This window comes from Podarcis raffonei, chromosome 3, assembly GCF_027172205.1.
Source record: "Podarcis raffonei isolate rPodRaf1 chromosome 3, rPodRaf1.pri, whole genome shotgun sequence".
In the NCBI taxonomy this organism is placed as follows: Eukaryota; Metazoa; Chordata; class Lepidosauria; order Squamata; family Lacertidae; genus Podarcis; species Podarcis raffonei.
In genome coordinates, this window is record NC_070604.1 from 15,971,467 (window position 1) to 15,995,544 (window position 24,078).

The following is a 24,078-nucleotide window of genomic DNA, read 5'->3' on the forward strand; positions in this document are numbered from 1 at the left end:
CTTCTGTAAATGTGGGACTGTCCCTGGAAAATAGGGACACTTGGAGGGTCTGTGATTGGGCTTTGGGTGTCTTAGAGGCATTGATAGGCTTTGTGGGGGAAGTATTCCTCCTTTTTAAAGATGTGATCTAGGACCTCTTAAACTTGGTGCTCTGTCTAGCACCTGGTGGTGATGGACTGTATAGCATGCTTTCCAGGATGCAAGTGGCGCAGTGGTCTAAATCACTGAGCCTCTTGGGCTTGCTGATCAGAAGGTTGGCAGTTCGAATCCCCACAACAGTGAGCTCCTGTTGCTCTGTCCCAGCTCCTGCCAACCTAGCAGTTCAAAAACACACCAGTGCAAGTAGCTAAATAGGTACTGCTGCAGCAGGAAGGTAAACAGTGTTTCCATGCACTCTGGTTTCCATCACGGTGTCCATGATTGCGGTCATGGGATTTTTGTCTATAACATGATGGTGTATGTTTTTATGGGCTGAAGAAAGCCTTTGAAGCTCCCGAACGAACAACCAGGAGGGAGAGAACATGCCAGTCGGGCATGTGTCTCTACCAAGGTCCTACTCGAGTGTAGGATGAGCTCCTGACAGGTAAATGGTGTTTCCATGCACTCTGGTTTCCATCATGGTGTCCCATTGTGCCAGAAGCAGTTTAGTCTTGCTAGCCACATGACCCAGAAAGATGTGTGGACAAATGCCGGCTCCCTCGGCCTGAAAACAATATGAATGTGGCAATTCTATAGTCACCTTTGACTGGACTTAACTGTCCAGGGGTCCTTTACCATATATATATATATAAAACTAGCATGCTTTTCCGTTAAACCACTGCTTAGGGCAGCAATGGGGAGCTTGCTCCCCTTCATATGCCATTGGACTCAGTCCCAGCCAGCTCAGCCCATGGTCAGAGATGGTGGGATTTGCTGTTCGACATCAACCCGAGGGGAGAAAATTCCCCTACCCTTGCCTTGGGGTTTCTTCCTCCCCCCTTCAGAGCCCTTTATCAGGCATTGCTTGCCTTTGGCTTTGGGCTGGGAGCCAGTTAATACCTTCCTTGTCAGCATGCGGTGTCCTTCTTTCACATTGGGATTCTGCAAGTTTGCTTCGGCTGGGCGTACTTGGGATTCACACGTGGCTACTTCCATGAACTGGCAATTCTTAGTTCTTGGGGGTAACATTTTGCCTTCTGCCTTCAACACATAGCCAATCCCGTGGTTTGTGCATTTTCATTTAAGCGCTGCACCAAGTCTGTGCAGCTCTGATAAGTGAGTTAAAGCCTCACCCAAACATGTAACACAGCAAGGTGATGTCTCTCATTGTCTCTGCCATTGGCTGTGTCCTGTATGTTGTGTATCTAGAACTGTAGTGAGCTCTCATGAACAATTACAATCCTACAGTCAGTTATACATACACTTTATTGATTCAACAGCATCTGTCCAATACAGTGGTACCTTGGGTTACATACGCTTCAGGTTACAGTCTCCGCTAACCCAGAAATAGTGCTTCAGGTTAAGAACTTTGCTTCAGGATGAGAAGAGAAATTGTGCTCCGGTGGCGCGGCAGCAGCAGGAGGCCCCATTAGCTAAAGTGGTGCTTCAGGTTAAGAACAGTTTCAGGTTAAGTATGGACCTCCGGAATGAATTAAGTACTTAACCCAAGGTACCACTGTATACGGTTATGGTGAACTTGTTTTCAGATTTTAAATTCTTTTCTAGAGAAAGCAGCACTATCCATTTTGTTGGGAGCCACCCAGAGTCGCTGGGGAAACCCAGCCAGATGGGAAGGATATGAATAAATTATTATTATTATTATTATTATTATTATTATTATTATTATTATTAAATAATTAATCCACACACTAGAGGAAAATATCAGTGGGCCTGGAAGTTTGCAGAAGTACCAAATATATCTGGGAAGGGGGGCAAGAATCCCTAAACACCAACAGCCCAATGAGGGCCTGAGTTTAAGTGGTGGTCACACAATGACTGGTGAGGGAGAAATAAAAAACTGAGGTGGGGGAAAATGAAATGGAATATCCTGAAAAAGGGAATGGCTGGTTGGAACTCTACACTACAAGATTTTGTTGCAGGTCCCACTTGCACTTACAAAATTTGGATGCGCTTAATTGTTAAAAAGCCTCCTCTAGGAAACCTGTTGTATAGATGTCAAGGTTAGTGTCTGGAACAGGTCTGGGATAACTCTCAAGGTGTTCGTGAAGTAAGCTTGAAGGTGTTCAAGGAAGCAAAACAGCTCAGGCCTAGTGAGCACAGCAACTCTTCCCAGAAGATCTTGCTCCTATGAGGCAGTTGTGAGGCAGCCCCCTGACTCTATTCCTTCCCAAGCAGCCTGAGACTCTGACACCTTGTGTGTCTATTCTCCACCCTCTTCATACCACTGTAGGTTCTGGGAAGCCAGGGGGACAGGGGAGCTGATCACAGCAGGAGGGGCATACCTCCTGGCTGCTTCTTCAGCAGTCTGTCTCATCTGTGCCTCTTGGCCCTTCTCCTCTCCAGCCTCTGCTTCTGCCTCTGCACTGCTCTCTGCCACCGACTCTTCCTGCTCACTAAACCCTGTTACCTCTTCAACTTCTGGCACCTGATCCTCCCAGTCTGCTCCCTCTGACCACTTATCGTTGTCCCACCACCAACCCACTGCCTCTGAGCCTTCTTCCCTTGGGGGTTCCCTAGCTGGTGCCTCCTACCACTCTTCTATATCCAGCCAGTCCATGACAATAGAACATACATCCTGTTATGTTCGCACCAAGTTTACTTGGAGGTTAGGCTCTGCATAGCCTTTGTGGAACATGCATTCTGATTTGTTTGAGGAACAGCTATGCATCAGGGAACATTCCTCCTGATTTGCTTGTGGTATGTTGATAAGTTTTCCCATTATTCACCCAACCCACATTTTTCAGTGGCTTTCCACACCAGTTTCCTAACTGCCAAAGGTCCATTCAAAATGGTTTTGTTGTGCTGGGCGGACAGAACACTGCTGATTTTATTTTATTTATTTTATTTTATTCAGATGATATTAGGTGCATTTGAGAAAACCACTGTTCCAACAATATATAAAACAAACAACTTGCCTTGGTATTTATACAGGTTTGTTTCATGCTGAATAATAAAGTTTAATCATTTTTAAATTCCAAAATATCCCTGTTTTCAACCTGCGTTTTACTGATTATTTTAAGGCTTGTTTTATTTTATTTTTTGTAAACCACTTGGAGATTCCGTTTCCAATCAAATAGTTCATAGATATTGTTAAATTAAACTAAATAAAAATAAGTGCACAAATGAAATAGATAGAAACAATTGTGCAAAGCTACACTTACAGCATGTGGTTGAGCCCTTCCCATGAAATAGTGACAGTATGGAGGCACTCAGAGTGTTAGAACCTGTTTAAAAATAGCAGCTGCATAAAAAAAAGTGGACAACTATCCATATCTTCTGAATTGCTAAGCTCATTTTTTATAACACGGTTGCCTTCTGGAAAACTTTGCAGCAGACTTTTTTCTACCTTGTTATTCTGGTTGTCCTAAATTTTGGCAAAGATCTCTGCAAATGCTCCACTTCTCCTAAGGCTTGAAGACCTCCACTTTGTTTTTTTGTTTTTTAAATATTTTTTATTAAGGATTTTCTTGTTCTACAGAAGTGTAGTGCCTCGTATTTTTTTCTTCTTCTTCCATGTAACATTTTTACAAATCCGTTTCATTTGTTGAGGCATTAGGGGGAGAAGAAAAAAGAAAGAAAAAAGAAAGGGGGGTGGAGAGAGGGAAGATGGATGGGGGTGGGGTCAGGTGGCGGTGTTTCTATTATGTTTAATGTATGTAGAGTTTGGTGTCGGCGTTGCTTGTGTTGTTCACTTGTGTTCCTTTGGTGGTGAGAGAGGTTGGGGTTGGCCTAGGGTGTGATTGTTTGCTTGTGATTGGCTGTGGTGATCTTTGTTTTCGTGTGTGAGTGAGGTGTGTGTGTGTTTTGGATCAGGTTAGCCATATTGATTTGTATGCTGTTGGTGGATTATTGTCATTGTCCTGTTGGGCTGTGTATGTGATAAAGGGGAGCCATACCGGGGTGAAGGCGTCTTCTTCTGTTTGTCCCCGTGTCAGTTTCAGTTTATTAGTTAATTTTTCTAGTAGGGCTGTTTCCCATACTATTTGGTACCATTGGTCCATGCTTACTCCTGACAGGTCTCTCCAGTGTCTGGTTATCCCCTAGACGCAATCAAAAAACAATGGGAGAATGACATAGGCTATGAGATTAACCCCACTCAATGGACCAGAATGTGGTCTAAACCCCCCTTTAAATCCATATCAACGAAAAGAAAAGAACTCACACTGAAACTCACCTACAGGTGGTACCTAACACCAAGGAAACTAGCGCTAATACACCCAGGAACCTCACCAAAATGCTGGAGAGGGTGCACCTCCACAGGCACATACCTCCACATGTGGTGGGAGTGTCCCAAAATTCAACTATTCTGGACAACAGCCATACAAGAAATATGTAAAATAACTAAGCAAGTAATAGACATCACCCCAGAATTTGCCCTACTAAACATCTTCCAAGACAACAATGCCCATTTACACCACAAAGAACTCATAACCCACCTGCTCTCAGCACCAAGACCTCCACTTTGTATTGATTTGGAATCTGATGTTGACATCTGACTAGAGTAAGCACCTGGATTTCAATTTTTTTTTGCTCTGAGTCCTGTGATAATTGTGATGATGAACAAATGTTGACTGTAGAGACATGAGTAACTGGAGAAGAGGTATTTAGATGGTTTGTCTAGCTCATGACGAGCTCAGCACCTCTAAAGCAAAGCAAGTGCACCTATCTTTTACTGTTAAGTGTTGGAAGGTTTGCCATGTTTTTAAGGGGTCTGTTCTGTGTCTCCTGGAGATATCCACTCCTCTTATCGCTCTGCCTTTGAGTTGGCTGGCTTCCATATGCAGTGGCTCACAGTCAAGTTAACTTCTTGCCCTCCAATTGTCCTTTCCCTTCTCGCTTCTCCTTTCTCTCTCCCACAATGTGTTTGCAAGTTCCTGCTCTTATCTGCTGCAGCACTTCTCTAGGAAGAGCGTTACTGGATGAATGCTGAAGCCAGGCTGAAATAGCAGGATGCCAATGGATAGGACTAATGGAAATCAGCACAATACTGTTATCAGGCCTGCATAACTTGTGACCACATGGAACGCGGCTCCCCAGATATGTCTGGTGGCTCAGTAGGGTCTGACTAAAATAATATTGCGGAGTTGGGAAAAATTGAGAAAAGGACAACTGAAAGGGGACATGTCATGACAGAAGTTTATAAAATTATGCGTAGCATGGAGAAAGTGCGAAAAGAATAGCTTTTCTCTCTTCAAAACATTTTTTAAAAAATAAATTTATTTATTTGGTTTTTCAGATTACAATTTTATAGTCATATGTGAAACATACAACATAAAAACAAGATTCCAAGGAATCTCATGGACTTTCTGCCTCCCCTTTGTGGGTTCTATTGTTAATCATATCCTCCTGCATCTTTTATAATAATCCAAATCTTTTATCTCTCCATTGTATCCAAAATTCAGCATTAAACTACAAGTGATACTCCAATCTGACTAACGATTTTAACTGTTTACAATGGTCTTTAAGATAAGTTATAAATTTTCCATTGCTTATTAAAATTTTGGTCTTCCTGATTTCTGATTCTTCCGGTCATTTTAGCCATTTCGGCATAATCCATCAATTTGATCTGCTATCCTTCTCTGGTCGGGACTTTATCTTCTTTCCATCTTTGGGCCAATAACATCCATGCAGCCGTGGTCACATACATAAATAGTCTTTTCTGCTCCCTTGGGATTTTGGCACCTACTCTTCAAAACATTGTGGACATCCAATGACACTTATACCCTCCAACAGTTCTCTGATGAAAATAGGGATGTCCTATTCAATTGTTGTTGTTGGTACCCCACCCTTCTGACTGGGTTGCCCCAGCCACTCTGTACGGTTTCCAACATCTATAAAAACACAATAAAGCATTAAACATTTTTTTAAAAAAACTTCCCTACACAGGGCTGCCTTCAGATGGCTTGGGGGTCAGATAACGTCATACCCTCCATACCCTGAACTAGATGGACCATTATCCTGATCAAGCAGCTCTTCTTATGATCTTACTGTGGGCCTGGGACTTAAAAATGAGAAGATTACTGAGCACCTGGCAGCAACCATACTTGGCTATGGGTTGTGTTCACCTTGGTATGGTGCAAGCCATACAAGTTATGTATACAAAACAATTTTCTTACGAACTAAAGCAACCTTCATCCCCAATATCTTATATTAACAGCTACTTTACATTCTAAGGCTCGTTTTGATGGCTTAAACTCAAAGCAATTTCATATACATTGCGTTCTGTTCTTCTTCTTTAGTGATCCCTTGTAGCCGAGTAAGATGGTCTTCCATAAACATGGTTTTAACAGTGAGTCCGTAAGTGACTGTGGAGGCCAATTCTGGATCCACATGTCCTACCACAGTGGGGACATAGGTTTCTGGGCGGGAGTTGATCATGGTGAAGGTTTGCCAAGCGTGCTTTCCTCTTAGCACATTTTCCCCTTTAGTCCTGAGTTTGAGTGTCTTCAAAGTCCAGGACACCTTTGGTAAAGGCTGTTCCCCAACAGGAGCACTCACAGGCCTGTGTTTCCCAGATGTCGGTGTTTATGCTACATTTTTAAAAATTTGCCTTGAGAGAATCTTTAAACCTCTTTTGTTGACCACCAGCATTACGCTTTCCATTTTTAAGTTCGGAATAGAGTAGTTGTTTTGGAAGATGATAATCAGGCACAACATGACCAGTCCAATGAAGATGATGTTGAAGAATCATTGCTTCGACATTGGTGATCTTTGCTTCTTGCAGTACACTGGCATTCGTTCGCCTGTCTTCCCAAGCGATGTGTAAAATTTTCTGGAGACACCATTGATGGACTCTTTTGAGGAGTTGCATTATATTATAGTTAGATTTTAATTGGAGCAATCCTTAAAATGCCTGTAACATTATTCCTATTTTGCCCATGGGGCAAGGGCAGGGGAAATAAGATTTGAACTAGCAGGCAGAGGCTGAACTAGTATCACAGGTTTCTTAAAGCAGAGATGGAGCCTCTGTGACTCTCCAGATGCGTCTGGAGACATTTTGGACCATTTGCTATCCTGGCTGGGGTTGATAGGAGCTGGGAGTTCAACAACAGCTGGAAGAGTAGAGGTTCTTCATCCAGGCCTTAATGCATTTATGTGGTGTTTGTTGTCTGCTTGTTTGGTTGTATAGTGGTACCTCTGGTTGCAAACAGGATCTGTTCTGGAGGCCCGTTCGCAACATGAGAAGCCTGCAACCTGAAGTGTGGTATCTGCACAGGTGTGCGGCATGATTTGGTGTTTGTGCACATGTGTGAAGTGCGATTTAGCGCTTCTGTGCAAGCGCAAGCGGCAAAACCAGGAAGTAACCCTTTCCAGTACTTCTGGATCGCAGCGGGATGCAACCTGAAAGAAAGTACAGTGGTACCTCAGGTCACATATGCTTCAGGTTACAGACTCCACTAACCCAGAAATAGTGCTTCAGGTTAAGAACTTTGCTTCAGGATGAGAACAGAAATCGGGCTCCGGCGGCATGGCAGCAGCAGGAGGCCCTATTAGCTAAAGTGGTGCTTCAGGTTAAGAACAGTTTCAGGTTAAGAACGGACCTCCGGAACGACTTAAGTACTTAACCCGAGGTACCACTGTAACATGAAGCAAACGTAACATGAGGTATGACTGTAAGTCACTTTGAGTTGCCCTAGACAAGAAATAAAGTGACTAACAAATTCAATAATTAATAGTAATACCCAGTGCTTTTTTTCTAAAAAAATGTTTAGGGGTGCTCTCATTTTAACTCAAGAAAATTACCATTTTATAGTTCAAATCGGGGAAAATAAATACAGTAAATGGACAAAAGTACAAAGATTCACAAAATGTTTAGGGGTGTGCATACCCCTGCGTACCCCCAGAAAAAAGCACTGGTAATAACCCTCTAGTCACTTCTTTCCCCCTCTCCTGGCTCAGAATGCCTCCATCCCCCCGGCCCCTGTGTAAAATCCTTGTTCCAACAGCTTTTTGCACACACAGCATCGAAGAAGACAAAAAGCTTTCATTTCAGGCAGGATTACATGAGGAAACACAATTATTTGCAAGGCTGGGGCTTATGTGGTCACTCTTACAGTTTCAGGCTACTGTCAGAACATGGTAAGATTCATGCGCTGTGCTTCTAGTTCATTGTTTTCACAAGCCCCAAACTAAACAGTTTACTGGAAGAGATTTTTTTCCCCTGAATGGAGTGAGCCCTACCCAGGCTATCCACAGTGCAAAACTGAGTTTCCAGAACAAAATGCTTCACCTCCACCTCCCGATCTGTGTGACAGCTCTAAGTCAGAGTGCACAACATTTTCCACGCTGGTGAATTTCCCATGTCCCAGTTCAACAAGGGCAAGTTTGAAACAGGCCTTTTCCCCAGAAGCTAAAGTACCAGCTCTTATTAGCTCATCTCGTGGCGGAAAGACAAAAACATGCGATGTGCTCAGGGCCCTGGTAGCATAGGGAGGTGAAAGGGGGTGAGCAACGGAATACTTGCCCAGAGCACACAAGCACATATTATTCACCCTGTCTCCCCATCCTTTACAGAGGAGCACACGTCCTCTACTGCAAACTTTCAAAGCTCTCCTGGGGCTGCCAGCTCATTGCCAGGGGTTGGGCTTGCTCTAGTGAAAGGTATTTGAAGATTATGGGTTCGAAGGGGTTCCATTCATATCCTCGCATGCTGATTTCTCCCCTGTCTGTAGCCCTAATTCAGGCATTCTTGCTGCCAAGTTGGTCGTCACAGAAGAAGTGAGGAGGAGTCACAGGAGGGGGATTATTTATTTATTTATTTATTTATTTATTTATTTATTTCCCACCCATCTGGCTGGTTTTCCCCAGCCACTCTGGGCGGCTCCCAACAGGATATTAAAAACACGACAAAACACCAAACATTAAAAGCTTCCCTAAACAAGGCCACTGCATTCTGAATTAGCTGTAGTATCCGGGTTCCCTTCAAAGGTAGCCCCATGTAGAGCGTGTTGCAGTAGTCCAAGCAGGAGATAACTAGAGCATGCACCACTCTGGTGAGACAGTCCGCAAGCGAGTAGGGCTTCAGCCTGCGTACCAGATGGAGCGGGTAGACATCTGCCCTGGACACAGAATTGACCTGTGCCTCCATGGACAACTGTGAGGTCAAGCAGACCTGCCCCCTATCTCTCGCATGAGCATCACTGGGTCAGAGCCTCCATAGATATGCCTGCATGTGTGAAGTCTTCTTTGTGACCTGAAACCCAGTTTAATCAGGATTCTATGTAATGAGGAAGCCTTCATGCCTACAGATGCATAGACAAGGGCTCAGTCAAAGGCAGCAGTGTGGAGGATTACTCCTCAACATGCTATGGGAGGAAGAATGCCCCAAATGGGACCCATAATATTAGAATTTATCAAGTGATCTCTCCATTCTACACAAATAATTCTAATATCTCATCCAGTGCTTTCACTCACAAATAAGATAATCCTGCGATGCTAGTTCGAATCCTACGTAACTCAGAGTACATCCTTGGATTTTCCAATTAAGATGCAGCTTCCTGTGGAATCTATGCTAGGAGAAGAACTGTAGTTCACTGGTAGAGCACAAGCTTTTCAACCCTAAGTTCCTAAAGCTGCAATCTCTGGCATCTTCCATTAATAGGCTCACATGTGATGGGAAGATCCTCCATCTGAGACCAGGGAGAACCAGAGCTAATCAAGAGTAGACCAGGGTGAAGAACCTGTGGCCCTTCAGATGATGTCAGCTTACAACTAGGGGATGCAGGGGATGCTGTGGTCTAAAGCACTGAGCCTCTTGGGCTTGCCGATCGTAAGGTCAGCCGTTCAAATCCCCATGGCAGAGTGAGCTCCCGTTGCTCTGTCCCAGCTTCTGCCAACCTAGCAGTTCGGAAGCACACCAGTGCAAGTAGATAAATAGGTACCGCTGTGGTGGGAAGGTAAATGGCATTGCCATGCACTCTGGTTTTCATCACGGTGTTCCATTGCACCAGAAGTGGTTTAGGCATGCTGGCCATATGATGCGGGAAAGATGTCTATGCACAAATGCCAGCTACCCCGGCCTGAAATTGAAATGAGCGACATGGTGGCCTTTGATTTGATGAACCGTCCAGGGGCCCTCTACCTTTCTTTTACCTAGACTTCAACTCCCATAATCCCTGACCTTTGACTATGCTGGCTGTGGCTGATGGGAGTTGGTGTCCAACAACATCACAGGCTCCCCATTCCTGGTGTAGACAGCAGTAGCCAAATGGAGCGATCTCCTGGTATGTTCCTATGTCCCCTATCTCTATCCATGTTGCTATGTTCCTATGTTCCACTATCTCTGTAGAATGTGCCTCTGTGACAATGTTTGCAAGCATGCATTTGTTGCATTCACATGTTACATTTTAGATGTATAATTAAATATGTGGATGAAGTGGCTATCCCTTTTCATAGTGGGCTTGATTGTTATGCTAAATGATGGCTGGATTATTGTAGCAAACTGAAAACAGGGGCTGCCTTGGCACCTAACTGCTGGTGATTAGTAAACGGAAAATATTGTTTCAGAACTCTATATTCATGAGATGAGCCTCCCTAGATCAAAAAGATAAAAGGATTTTAGCATCTCCAGTTTTCAAAAGCCAAGTAAAAATGAATAAATCTGATTGTGGCATAACTTGGCAGTGACTCACCCTCAGTCCAGGACTAGTCAGGTGATAGCCAGTAAACCAGCAAGGATCAAACAGGGAATAGACAATGCATTTCTCATGTGATTGCCTATTCTGGGCTTCTTGCCAATTTAAGTCCTCTCCCTGGAGTGCCATTCTCCACCCATGAGTGTATCCATGTATCTCATGGAGTGAAAATCTCTTCCCCTTCAGATATAGTTGGACTGCAACTCCCATTGTGCCTGACTACTCAACATCTGGTTGTGGCTGATGGCAATTGATGTCCAACAACATCTGAATGACTTGGTTCCTCATCCCTGATGTAGATGCCAACAGGTACTGACAGTGATGATCCGTCGCTGCTGCTGCTGCTGCTGCTGCTGCTGCTTCTTCTTCTTCTTCTTCTTCTTCTTCTTCTTCTTCTTCTTCTTCTTCTTCCATGATGTACAGCGAGTACATAAGTGACTGTGGAGGCCAATTCTAGATCCACACATCTTTCCACAGTGGGGACATAAGTTTCTGGGTGGGAGTTGATCACAGTGAGGCCAAGCGTGCCTTCCTCCTAGCGCGTTTCTCCCTTTCGTCCTGAGTTTGAGTGTCTTCAAAGCCCAGGACACCTTTGGTAAAGGCTGTTCTCCAACTAGAGCACTCGCAGGCTGATGTTTCCCAGTTGTCGGTGTTTATACATTTTTTAAGATTTGCCAATAAACCTTTTTTGTTGACCACCAGCATTATGCTTTCCATTTTTAAGTTCGAAATAGAGCTGTTGCTTTGGAAGACAATAATCAGGCATCCACACAACATGACCAGTCCAACGAAGTTGATGTTGGAGAATCATTGCTTCAACACTGGTGATCTTTGCTTCTTCCAGTACACAGGCATTAGTTTGTCTGTCTTCCCAAGTGATGGGTAAAAATTTTCAGGGACACCATTGATGGATGACAAGGGGACGATCCAGAGAGTGGGATGATCCATCTACCATGAACTGGATTCCTTCAAATAGGCTAACAGTGAAGATAGTCATACCAAGTGTCTTGACACAGTGGTTTGATCTTTAATGCACACACATTATGCCCTCAAATCTAGTGTCTCAGTGCTGCATATCTGTATCCCTGGCAAGCCTCTTGCCGCATACTTTAGAATAATAGCCCTCAGCCTAATTAGTTTATTCCCATACTGTAGCAAATTCAAAAGTCACTGCACATTGGAGACAGGGCGAAGGTTCTCCAAATACACCCAGTGAAGTGTACTTTGATTATGTGAATACATAATTCACGGTCCTAAGGCAGATTTGTAGATTGAGAAACTAGATCTGAGTGAAATGACTGTTCTCACGGGGGTGGGGTGTTACAGGAGAAGACTATTCAGAGAAGACCCTGTGGTAGCTCGTGGGCTGACGATTTCATAAGCTGGAATTCATAAGCCAACGTCAAGCTGTGATTTCATATCCTGGCTCATTTGGAAGCCACTAGCAATAGTTTACTGATTCACACGTAACGGGAATGTGACTTACTTGCTCGTGTCATGCTTGTGCAGGGGTGAGAGGTTGTGTGTGTTTGCATAGTGCTTGTTCGTACATTGACTTATGTATCCAGACTTTGAATGTCTGAACCCTGAATTTGTGTATTATGGGATGCATTGTTTCATTTAGATGGTGAGGCCTTTTTTCATGTGAAGGTAGAATTCCCTTAGGAGGAATTGGAGATTGCATGGACAACCTCTGTCTTTTCTCTTTTCTCTTTTTTCTCTTTTCTCTTTTCTCTTTTCTCTTTTCTCTTTCCTCTCTTCTCTCTTCTCTCTTCTCTCTTCTCTCTTCTCTCTCTCTTCTCTCTTTTCCTCTTTCCTCCCCAAATTTCTGCTTGAGAGGGATAGATCTGTCTTGCAAGAAGTCTGACTTGCTCTCAGAGCTCTTCCCTCACCTCCTCCTTTCATCACTTTGTAAATTTAAGCGTTCCTCCCATTCCCCTCTCCAGCCTGCTTCTCCCCGCCAGCTCCCTCCACTCATGTGAAGTTCGGCTAAGGGTCACAGGTTCCCCATTCCTGGTTTAATCAGTCAGCTTCTTATATTTGCTATGGTACTTATATATAACATCACAAGTTGAGATGGTGGCTCTCTAGCCTAGAACTCAATGAGGTGCTCATCCTTGCTTGGACTTTACCACCTGCAGGTGAGAGTTCATATGATGGAACTCTCCTCTATACAGAAAACACAATTTCCCACACATGGAAAACAAACATCTCAAGTTAAAAAATAGGCCCCACCTCCTAGATTTACATTTTTAGGTACAGGGGTTCTTAAAAAGAAATTAAATTGTGTGAGCTTTCACCACATACTGAAAGTGGACACCTTAGTGAGAACAGTGCCTTAAACAAGCATTGTATTGATCACAATTCTCATTCAAGCATTCTTTATGATTATTACTTTTTAGGGGGTTGGGGGGGTCTAAATCTTGCCTTCATCCGAAACATGGATTCCTGGTGGTATACTTAAAAGTAAGAAATTAATTCATTTTAAAATAATAATGATGATAATGATATCTGAGAAATAATTCTGTAGCAATCAGAGCCGCGAAAAGACTCATGGTTGAGGAATGTGGATGTGGAAGAACAATGTTACAGAATAAATCTACTTCTCCTTGAATAACTAAACCGTTTCTGGCACACAGCTCACTGTCTATTTTTGTTCTGAGTGATAGCTTGACAGCTAAGCAAACTTAAATGTTCTTTAGCTGGCAAATATCACCAGTTCTCTTCTTTACCCCCTCCCATTGCATAAGACGATCCACTTATGAGTTTATTTCCAACTCAATTTCAACATCTCTCTCATATATCCACATAATTAAAAACTGGAATAAAGTAGCATTATATGAGTGCAGCTAGGATTCTGCCCAGAAGTGATTATCAGTGTCAAGAGGTTAGCCCTGGACTTCGGATACCTCAAGGATTTTTAAAATCATTAATATTATTTTGCATTTGGAGAGTGTAAAATGTGTCTGCCTTTCCTTTATGAAATGTATAAATTAGCATTATATCGCTGAGTAACCATACCAGATAGAGAGGGTTGTAGTTAATGTAGGAAATTCACTGCCATAACATGTAGTATTGGGACGTGGGTGGTGCTGTGGGTTAAACCACAGAGCCTAGAACTTGCCGATCAGAAGGTCGGCGGTTCGAATCCCTGTGATGGGGTGAGCTCCTGTTGCTCGGTCCCAGCTCCTGCCAACCTAGCAGCTCAAAAGCATGCCAGTGCAAGTAGATAAATAGGTACCACTCCAGCAGAAAGGTAAATGGCGTTTCCGTGCGCTGCTCTAGTTCGCCAGAAGCAGCTTAGTCATGCTGGCCACATGACCCGGAAGCTGTACGCCGGCCCCCTCGGCCAATAAAGTGAGATGAGCGCCGCAACCCCAGAGTCGGTCATGACTGGACCTAATGGTCAGGGGTCCCTTTACCTTTTTAACATGTAGAATTACAGGAAGCTAGCTTATATTGAGTCAGACAGTTGGTCTATTTAGCTCAGTATTGTCTTCACTGACTAGTTTCAGAGATGGAGTCTTTCCCACCCTTCTGGAAGACCTCAAGGATTGAATCAGGACATGCAAAGCAGATGTTCTGCCATGGAGCTATGGCTCTTCCATTCATGTGGATCAGACCAAAGAACCATCAAGGCTAGCATTCTGTTTAGGCAACGTCCAACCAGATGGTCCTTGAGAAGCCCATAAGCCGGGCATGAATCCTATCTCCATCCCCTGTGATGATGGCTGCAGGCTTAGGTGGCTTGTAAAATAGGATTAGAAAAGCAATTACAGAGAGTCAATCAGTGGGCAGCAAATACCAGTTTCCAAAGAATGTAAGCAACGTGTTGTCCTCATACCCAGTGGAATTCCTGGAAGTATCTGAGATCCAGCTCCAAGGGCCTTCTGGCGGTTCCCCGCCTGCGAGAAGTGAGGTTACAGGGAACCAGGCAGAGGTAGTGGTGCCCTTCCATCAGATGCCTGGGAAATAAACTACTATCTGACTTTCAGAAGACATCTGAAGGCAGCCATGTTTAAGGAAGTTTTTAATGTTTGGTGTTTTATTGTGGTTTTAATTCTTTTGGGAGCTGCCCAGAGTGGCTGGGGAAACCCAGCCAGGTGGGCGGGATATAAATAAATTATTATTATTATTGTTGTTGCTGTTGTTGTTGTTGTTGTTGTTGGCCAATGTCTAGATAAGTACTGCAGACCCCCTGCTTTTCAAAGCCAAGCCATGGACTCCCTCTTTTGAAAAAAAGAAGAAGATATCTCTATGGTAGTTTTGGTTTTGTGAATGGTGCCACAGACCCCCTGGGTGGGTTACATGGACCCCCTGGGATCCACAGATGACCAGTTGGGAATCACTGGTCTAGAAAGAATGCTAGTTCTATTCAGTAGAGCTGTTACGATTTTAACAGCATAATCTTATGCATGTATGCTCAGAAGGTCCAGAGGGTGGCAACATGAGCCTTTTCTGCAGTGGCTCCCTGTTTGTGGAATGCTCTCCCCAGGGAGGTTTGGCTGACACCTTCACTATACCGTATTGGCCTGAATATAAACCACACTTTTTTTCCAAATTCCGACCGTGAAAAGTTAAAGTGCGGCTCAAATTCCCAACCTTACAAAAACCAGCTTTTACAATATCGCTGCTGAAACAGAAATACGGTAAAATGGAACAAAAAATATATTTTCTTTCTGATTTGCAAGCTTGAGACTGTTGTGCAAATAATTCTAATGTCATTCATCACTTTCCCCATTTTTTTACAGTGCATCATTGATTTTTTATTTGCATTTACAGTGCTACGAACAGGTGTTTAACCCACTTGCGGGTGTTCTCTAGTACCTGTAGGATTTTCTTCTACATTTGCCATTTACCAGTGTGAGTGCCTGCAGAATTTTAAGGGAGTGGCTTATATTCGGGTATTGTCTTTTTCCCTTTCTCTCCCCCTTGAATTTTAAAGGTGAGGCTTAAATTCAGATGTGGCTTATATTCAGGCCAATACGGTAATCAACCAGGCCTTTGGCTGATTAACAGTTCTGAACCACCCTAAGATCTACAGGCATAGGGCGGTATACAAATCTAATAAATAAACATATCTTTTTGCATGTGTTTGTGGGATGTGGGTGGCTTCTTATTATTATTATGAGGGACGTGGATGGCGCTGTGGGTTAAACCACAGAGCCTAGGACTTGCCGATCAGAAGGTCGGTGGTTTGAATCCCCATGATGGGGTGAGCTCCCGTTGCTCTGCCCCAGCTCCTGCCAACCTAGCAGTTCGAAAGCACATCGAAGGGCAAGTAGATAAGTAAGTACCGCTCCGGCGGAAAGGTAAACGGCATTTCCGTGTGCTGCTCTGGTTTGCCAGAAGCTGCTTAGTCATGCTGGTCACGTGACCCGGAAGCTGTACGTCGGCTCCCTCGGCCAATAAAGCGAGATGAACGCCGCAACCCCAGAGTCGGCCATGACTGGACCTAATGGTCAGGGGTCCCTTTACCTTTTTATTACTATTATATACTTCGGGGTTTTATTCTGTGAACCACCCAAAAATCTTTGGATGAAGGGCGGTATAGAAAAATTAATAAATAAAATAAATAAAAGTAAGCTCCATTGATTTCAGTGAGGCTTACCGCTTCCAGGCAAAGTGGGCATTGAATTGCAGCCTAGGTCACCAATAGCAACTTCTAGGCAAGGGCGATTAATGTTCCTAGAGTCATAGAATCATAGAATTGTAGCGCTGGAGGGGACCGAAGGTTCATCTAGTCCAGACATAGGTAAACTTGGCCTTCCAGATATTTTGAGACTACAATTCCCATCATCCCTGACTACTGGTCCTGTTAGCTAGGGATGATGGGAGTTGTAGTCCCAAAACATCTGGAAGGCTGAGTTTGCCTATGCCTGATCTAGTCCAATCTCATTTCTTGTAACATGAAGCCATTGGTTCGAGTCCTACCCTTCCAGAGCAGGGATAGGCTGAAAGCTATCCACTGAGACGATACTGTTCAAGCTGAATCAAGTGAGCCAACGAATAGTGAAGTTCTAGCTATACCCAGTTTATAACAACTTGGAGGAGAGAAGCCATTCTTCAGCTTGCTCATGTTTGCTGTTGTCTGAAAGGGGATGGGGAGCCTACTACAACCCAGATGTGGCTGGACTACAACTCCCATTAACCATTGGTCACAATGGGAGTTGGAGTCCAGAAACACCAGGAGGAAAACAGGCACTTTGACTCTGGTCTAGGAAGTCAGTATACAGCAACACTCTTCTCTTCACATCCCTGAATCTTGATGAAGGAAAGAGGCCCTCTGCAAGGAGAGAAAGTTGTTGTTCATTTGAAGGATAACACCTCCTTTGAAGGGTTATTCAAATAATATCTCTTCACATTCTGTTTAAGCATATGCAGTTTTTTCTTTAACGGGAGCCAGACTCTTCTGCCTGGGGTGTTGTACTTTGAAAATGAGCTCGGAAACACCTTTTCTGGGAGTTTTTGTTTTGTCCCTTTGAAAAGTACAGAATGAATAATTCAAAGAGTAGACTTTAAGTAGCATCATCTGCTCAGATCCAGATTGTTGATCCATTTCAGTATTCTCTGCACATCAGTAGGCAGTTGCTCTGGCAGGGGTGTTTTTCAGACCCATCCATCTAAAATGGTGTCCTCTGAAGACCACTGAAAGGAACAGTGGTACCTTGGTAGTCAAACGGCTTGGCTCCCGAACAAATTGGCTCCCGAATGCCGCAAACCCGGAAGTGAGTATTCCGGTTTGCAGATGTTTTTTGGAAGCCGAACGTCCAATGCTGCTTCCACAGCTTCTGATAGAGTGCAGGAAGTTCCTGCAGCCAATCGGAAGCTGCGCCTTGGTTTTCAAACCATTTTGGGAGTCGAACGGCCTACCAGAATGGATTAAGTTCAATAACCAATGTACAACTGTACTTCATTTCTAACTCAATCAAGTCTAGCAGCAAGTTTGAGAGTCAAAATGCAGGACTCATATAAAAATTGAGGGGAATGAATGGACAACTGAGCAGATTTGTGCCTGATTGTTGTTATGGTTGTTGGTGACAGTACAGCACGTACGTTGAGAGGCAGGTGGATGGGGGCCTTTGCCAACCCATGCCAGCTTTGGAAGCGCATGGGGTGTACTTAAGTAAGGAGAGAAGCCAAATGTAACAGCAATAACGGCAAGCTGGTTTGCCACCACTTGAATGTCAATGGAGCCTCTCCATTTTTCATGTGTTCCACATTTTTTTTATTATGGCTCACTCTCCCAGCTTCATCAACCAGTTTAGAAGTTACAAAGTTAGGGGCACCATTTCTCTTCTTTTAAAAGATATTTATTAAAATTTCCAATTTTTATACAAACAAAAAGCAAAAAAGTTTAAAAACACATATAGTTCACAATACTTAGTTTTCAATGACATATTTCCCTGACCTCCTCATACCTCCCCTTCTTGTAGTCCAATTCAAATTATTTATTCAGTAAATCCTTATCTCAAAGCATTACAGCTAAAAAACCCCTTAATTTCTATCCGACATCATTCAACATTCATTAATTTTACAATATTTCTGTAAATAGTCCTTGAATTTCTTCCAATCTTCTTCCGCCGACTCTTCTCCCTGGTCACGGATTCTGCCAGTCATTTCTGCCAATCCCATGCAGTCAATCATCTTCATCTGCCATTCTTCCAGAGTGGGTAAATCTTGCATCTTCCAGTACTTTGCAATAAGTATTCTTGCTGCTGTTGTAGCATACATAAAGAAAGTTCTATCCTTTTTTGACACCAACTGGCCGACCATACCCAAGAGAAAGGCCTCTGGTTTCTTCAAGAAGGTATATTTAAATACATTTTTCAATTCGTTATAGATCATTTCCCAGAAAGCCTTAATCTTAGGGCACGTCCACCAAAGGTGAAAAAATGTACCTTCATTTTCTTTACATTTCCAACATTTATTATCAGGCTAGGGGCACCATTTCAGCCATTTGGGAGGGAGAGCACACAAGCAAGGCCTAAGCGTATCTCCCGTTTTTGTTTTGTTTTCCTGTTTAGTTCTGTGAATGCTGAAGTGTACTAGGGGGACTAGGCTAGTCTCCTAAATGATCCCTGTAAATCAGAGTATTAAAGTATTAAATCCTGGAGCTTCTTTTCCAAAGCCCCGGAAACTTCTGCCTGGCTTAGGGAGGGAGACACTATACTCACACCCAAAACATCAGGATCATAGCTGTCAACCGTCTCTTATTTGGCGGGAAACTCCCTTATCCCAGCGCCGTGCCCAGCTGCTGTCCCGGATTGATGATATCCCGTAAATTTCCGGGTTTCAAAGGAAGCAGCTCCTCTCTCTCCCTCCCTCCCTGCTGGCCAGGGAGGAGGGAGGTTCCAACTGTGTTGCTTGGCTGCGTTGCTCACCCAATAAGGAGTCTAAGAACGACTGGGGGGTGGAGCTTGCATGCCTTGTGCCGATCAAATCGGCCGCGTTGCCTGGGGACTCGCCTTTGCTCAGCACTTCCCAGCGGAGAGGTGACAGTGGTTTTCCTTGCTGCATCCCCTTTGCTGGGTTGCTGCGCTGTGGGAACCACTGCTTGAGGCTTTGTTTGGCTGCTGGCTGGGCTTTCTGCCTTTGGCTTGGAGGGGCTCGGAAGTTGAACATACCTGTGCTCAGAATCGGATGGAAACCTCATTGACGGCCCACTCACCCTTGCCAGGGAAAAGGTCTGTCTGGAGCGGGGGCACATGGTGGGAAATAATAATAATAATAGTAATAGTAATAACAATAAAATATTTTGGCTACTGATCCCTTATTTTCGAGGCTGCTGGTCCCTTATTTTCAAATCTGTAAGTTGACAGCTATGATCAGGATGTTGTGACATAAGACACATGACGTCTGTCCCCCCCATCACCCTTGCAAGCTGGTACCTTTGTCCCTAACCTACCCCCAAAAAAATCACTGCACGCCACTGCTGATAACCACTACATTCTTCCAAAGATACGGTGTATCTCACTGTTTTCCCAAGGAATTCAAGATGGCCTACATAGTTCTCTTTCCTGTGAGGTAGATTTAAAATCACCCATCCTACAAAAATACCCTGGGCCGTTTTTCTTCTTAATGCCACTGCATATGGGCCACTGTTACTACCCCGAATTTCACCCTCATAGAGCTAGGAGATTGACAGATGTCTTGAAATATGTCCTAAAGTCCAGAGTTGAGGGACTATGATGATGGGTTTTCTGGTACCTCCTTAATTATTTTCCCATGTGGTTTCTCCTTCCCCATCAATGCTCCTTTCAGATGCAACAGCTGTAGAGGGGATTCCACATGGATGTAGGAGATAAGGACCAGGAATCTTGAAATACTTAACTTTTTGTTTACAAGGTAAGTTTCTTTTACCCTTCAGTTTCGCAACAAAAAATTTAAGGCTGCAAAGCCATAGTCACTTACCTGGGACTGAGCCCTGTCAAACAAAATGGGACCTGTTCTCAAGTAAAAATGGGGAAGAAATTCATTTGGGACACATTTTAATGTTGGTCTACAAAAGTCACAATTTCTAGGCCAGCACATGTACTGAAAGGCAGCTCTCCTTTGAAATCTGCACTGGTCCAAATTTGGCAATAAAGAAATGCGTAGAGCAATGAAAAGTGCCCGCAGCTACATCAATATTAGTGAAAATACAAAAGCGAGTTTTACTGATGAGAAAGTGCAAGCAGAAATGCACGGACTTAAGACAATTTCCAAAGGAAAATGTGTGTATTAGGATAAATGATTATGAGGATGCATGTGAATTTTCATGCAGACTTTTTAAATTAAAAAATGCAAATATAGGCAGAAATGTGGCGAACCAAATTTAAGATAGGAAAATTATAAGATTGCACTATAAATACTATTATTTCAGCATGAGGTCAAAATAAAAGACGATTTTTTAAAAAAAAATATATGTAATGATCTCTACTGCTCCAAATCATTGGTTATGAGTTGAGTATTTTATTTTATTTTATGGTTTTGGGAGCTGGCAGTGAATAACTGTTGCATGTGTCAGGGCTCTTATTTACTTCCAGCCATCTCCCCACTAGTTTGTAAGCAGTCTTTTCAGTGATAGCTTTGCCTCGTGGAGACGGTGAAATGCCCTTCTAAGTCAATATTCCTCTCTGTTTTTCATTGCATGCTGAGGCCGCCTCTAAACCTGAACCAACAAATATTCAGATACATAAACTGGGGAAGGCCCATAGACAATACTGAGCTGGATGGACCAATAGTTTGACTCAGTACAAGGCAGCTTCCTATGTTCCTAGCTGTTATGTACTGAGTTGAATAGGATCCAAAATGCAGCAGTCTGATTGGTCCTAGAACAATAGGATTCAGAATGCAGCAGTCTGATTGGTCCTAGAACAATAGGATTCAGAATGCAGCAGTCTGATTGGTCCTAGAACAATAGGATTCAGAATGCAGCAGTCTGATTGGTCCTAGAACAATAGGATCCAGAATGCAGCGGTCTGATTGGTCCACAGGAGCCACCCAATTCAACTCTAGGTGGAAGTGAATCCGCAAACTGATTGGCCTACAGGAGAATCCCAGAGTTAGCCAATCACGTGGGGCCCATTGTGTAAATAATGTATATAAAGCAGACATTTTGGGAGAACTTCCATTCCTCACTACTATGAGCTGAATAAAGAGCATGAAATCCTCACTCGACTCTGAGTATATTTCACTAACTGAAGTTTTTCAGTCTTGTCCCTCCCCATGGATTGCACCTCTTTCCCACCATGGTTGCATCCTCTCCTCACTAGGGAAAGGCTAATGGAGTATCCTGCTGTTGGGCCACCAGCTTACCCCAGTCACAGGAGAAGGAAAATACAGGGGGAAGAGGTGGCAGTGGTTGCAAACAGTGGAGCCAGCAGAGAAAAACATGACTGGAGATCTTTAGCAAGTGTTCGATTTGCTGCCAGTATATGTCTGACAATTCAGGATTTCAAGGAGGGCTAGAGTACATCTGAAGAACATCATTGAAGCACTGTTTTTCATCTTAGGCCAGTCTTTGGCCTCAATCAGACTCAGCCACATAAATCACAATGATCATTTACAGCTGCTTTCACCATGCCTTCCACATGTTTTAGTGTACCTTTTACCAACTTCCATTGGTAGAAAAAAAGCTACAGCTGTTCATGGTTAGCTTGACCGCACATGTTCATGTGCTGGTAACCTCTCAGTTGGATTACTGCAACACACTCTAGGTGGGGCTGCCCTTGGAGGTGGTCTGGAGGCGGCAACTGGGGCAGAAGGCAGCAGCTGGGTTGCTTGTGGGGAAAACAATCAGCAGTTTATAACACATTATTGAAGAATTTCCGCTGGCTGCCAATTTGCCACCAGGGCAAGTTCAAGGAATTGGTACTAACATGTAAGGCACAGGATACTTGAGAGATCACGGACACGGGTGGCACTGTGGTCTAAACCACTGAGCCTCTTGGGCTTGCTGATCAGAAGGTTGGTGGTTTGAATCCCCGCGATGGGGTGAGCTCCCGTTGCTCTGCCCCAGCTCCTGCCAACCTAGGTACTGCTGCAGCAGGAAGGTAAACGGTGTTTCCATGCAATCTGGTTTCCCAGTGTCCCATAGCACCAGAAGCGGTTTAGTCATGCTGGCACATGACCCAGAAAGCTGTCTGTGGACAAACACCAGCTCCCTCAGCCTGAAAGTGAGATGAGCGCCACAATCCCATAGTCACCTTTGACTGGACTTAACCATCAAGGGGTCCTTTACTTTTTTTTACCTTACTTGAGAGCTCATCCTATGCACCCAGAAGATCACTGCAGCCTGCAGGAGAATTTTCTCTGCAAGTTATAAAGCTCTCCTAAGCCCACTCCACAGTAACTGTGAGCAGAGCTTTTAAAGTAGCTACTTCGATTCTGTGGAATGTTAAGAAAAGAACAGTAGTCCACTACTGGCATTTTCCAGAAACCATTGAAGACATTGCTATAGCAGACTTTCCTGGCTGGATAAATGGGTCTTTGCCATGAGTGGCAACTTTGTATGGTTTTAGCTTTGTTTTAAATGAATTTGCTGTTGTTGTTGTTGATTTTAATCTTTTGTTGTTGAAACGAGTTTGGTGCTTTTCATTATCTTTAGTGTATGTAGCCTTGAGACGGTTGCTTAGCAGGCAATCAATCAGTCAATAATAATAATGCTGATACCATAATATAAAAAATTAGAAATCACTTGAAAGTACCAAATAGGCCTAGGGTTAAATTAGGATTTAATTAAATAAACGGAATTCAGAACAGTAAGAAAAGTGAATAAGTTAGATAATAGTTGGAAATATTTTTGTTTAAGAATGATATTGGAAAGCTGCTACATGCAGATACAAGGAAATTCAGAAGGGAGGGATTTGAGGAAGTCAATTAACAATGTAAACAAAATTTGGTTTTCAAGGGATGTGGGATAAAGATTACGTCTTTTACTGTTGTGGTTTTGGTTCTGTTTTTTTTTTAGTATTGTAATGTATTTTTTTCCCCTCTTTGGTACGTTTCTCTGTTTTTGTTTTTCTTTTTTGTTATGTTGTATTTGTTATAATTGTGAAAATTTAATATATTTTTAAAATAATAATAATAATAATAATAATAATAATAATAATAATGCTGATACAGTAGATATACACAGAAATTGACAACGTGGTGGTGGCAGATAGCCAGATTCTGAGTAGCAGTCTTGCTGCTGCTTGCTAGGATAGAGTAGGGGGCAGGAGAAGGGCAGGGTGGGGGGCCCCATTTCCCTCCCCTCATGAGGAACCCCTCTCACCCTATGGACCCCCAGGCAAACACAGGGATTTACTTTGCCTTCTGAATTTTATGCCCCCCTGTCCTGGTAAGTAGCAGTGACACTGCTGTCGGTGGGAGGGGGGTCATAACTGTTGCGTCCTCTTGCACCACCAGTCGTTCCTGCATATACACGTGGCAACATGACCTCTGGTCCATTAACACTTTTGCTACACTAAATAAAAGGTAAAGGGACCCCTGACTGTTAGGTCCAGTCAACAACGACTCTGGGGTGATCCCGCTTTACTGGCCGAGGGAGCCGGCGTACAGCTTCTGGGTCATGTGGCCAGCATGACTAAGCCGCATCTGGCGAACCAGAGCACTGCACGGAAACGCCGTTTACCTTCCCGCCAGAGTGGTACCTATTTATCTACTTGCATTTTGTGCTTTCAAACTGCTAGGTTGGCAGGAGTAGGGACCGAGCTCACCCCGTTGCGGGGATTTGAACCGCCGACCTTCTGATTGGCAAGCCCTAGGCTCAGTGGTTTAGACCACAGCGCCACCTGCG

The 24,078-nt window shown here is 43.7% G+C and overlaps 1 protein-coding gene across 6 annotated transcripts in view; it reads left to right on the forward strand.

Moving 5' to 3' along the window:
* Nucleotides 1-24,078, forward strand: part of PAK5 (p21 (RAC1) activated kinase 5) — a 121,119-nt gene that overhangs the window by 6,552 nt on the left and 90,489 nt on the right. For 4 of the 6 annotated variants that reach the window (XM_053380642.1, XM_053380648.1, XM_053380643.1 and 1 more), the window contains exon 2: nt 20,058-20,141. The exons of the other annotated variants lie outside the window; for them this stretch is intronic. The gene's annotated coding sequence lies outside the window, so the exon portion shown is untranslated. The remainder of the gene's footprint in view (nt 1-20,057; nt 20,142-24,078) is intronic. 6 annotated transcript variants of the gene reach the window in all.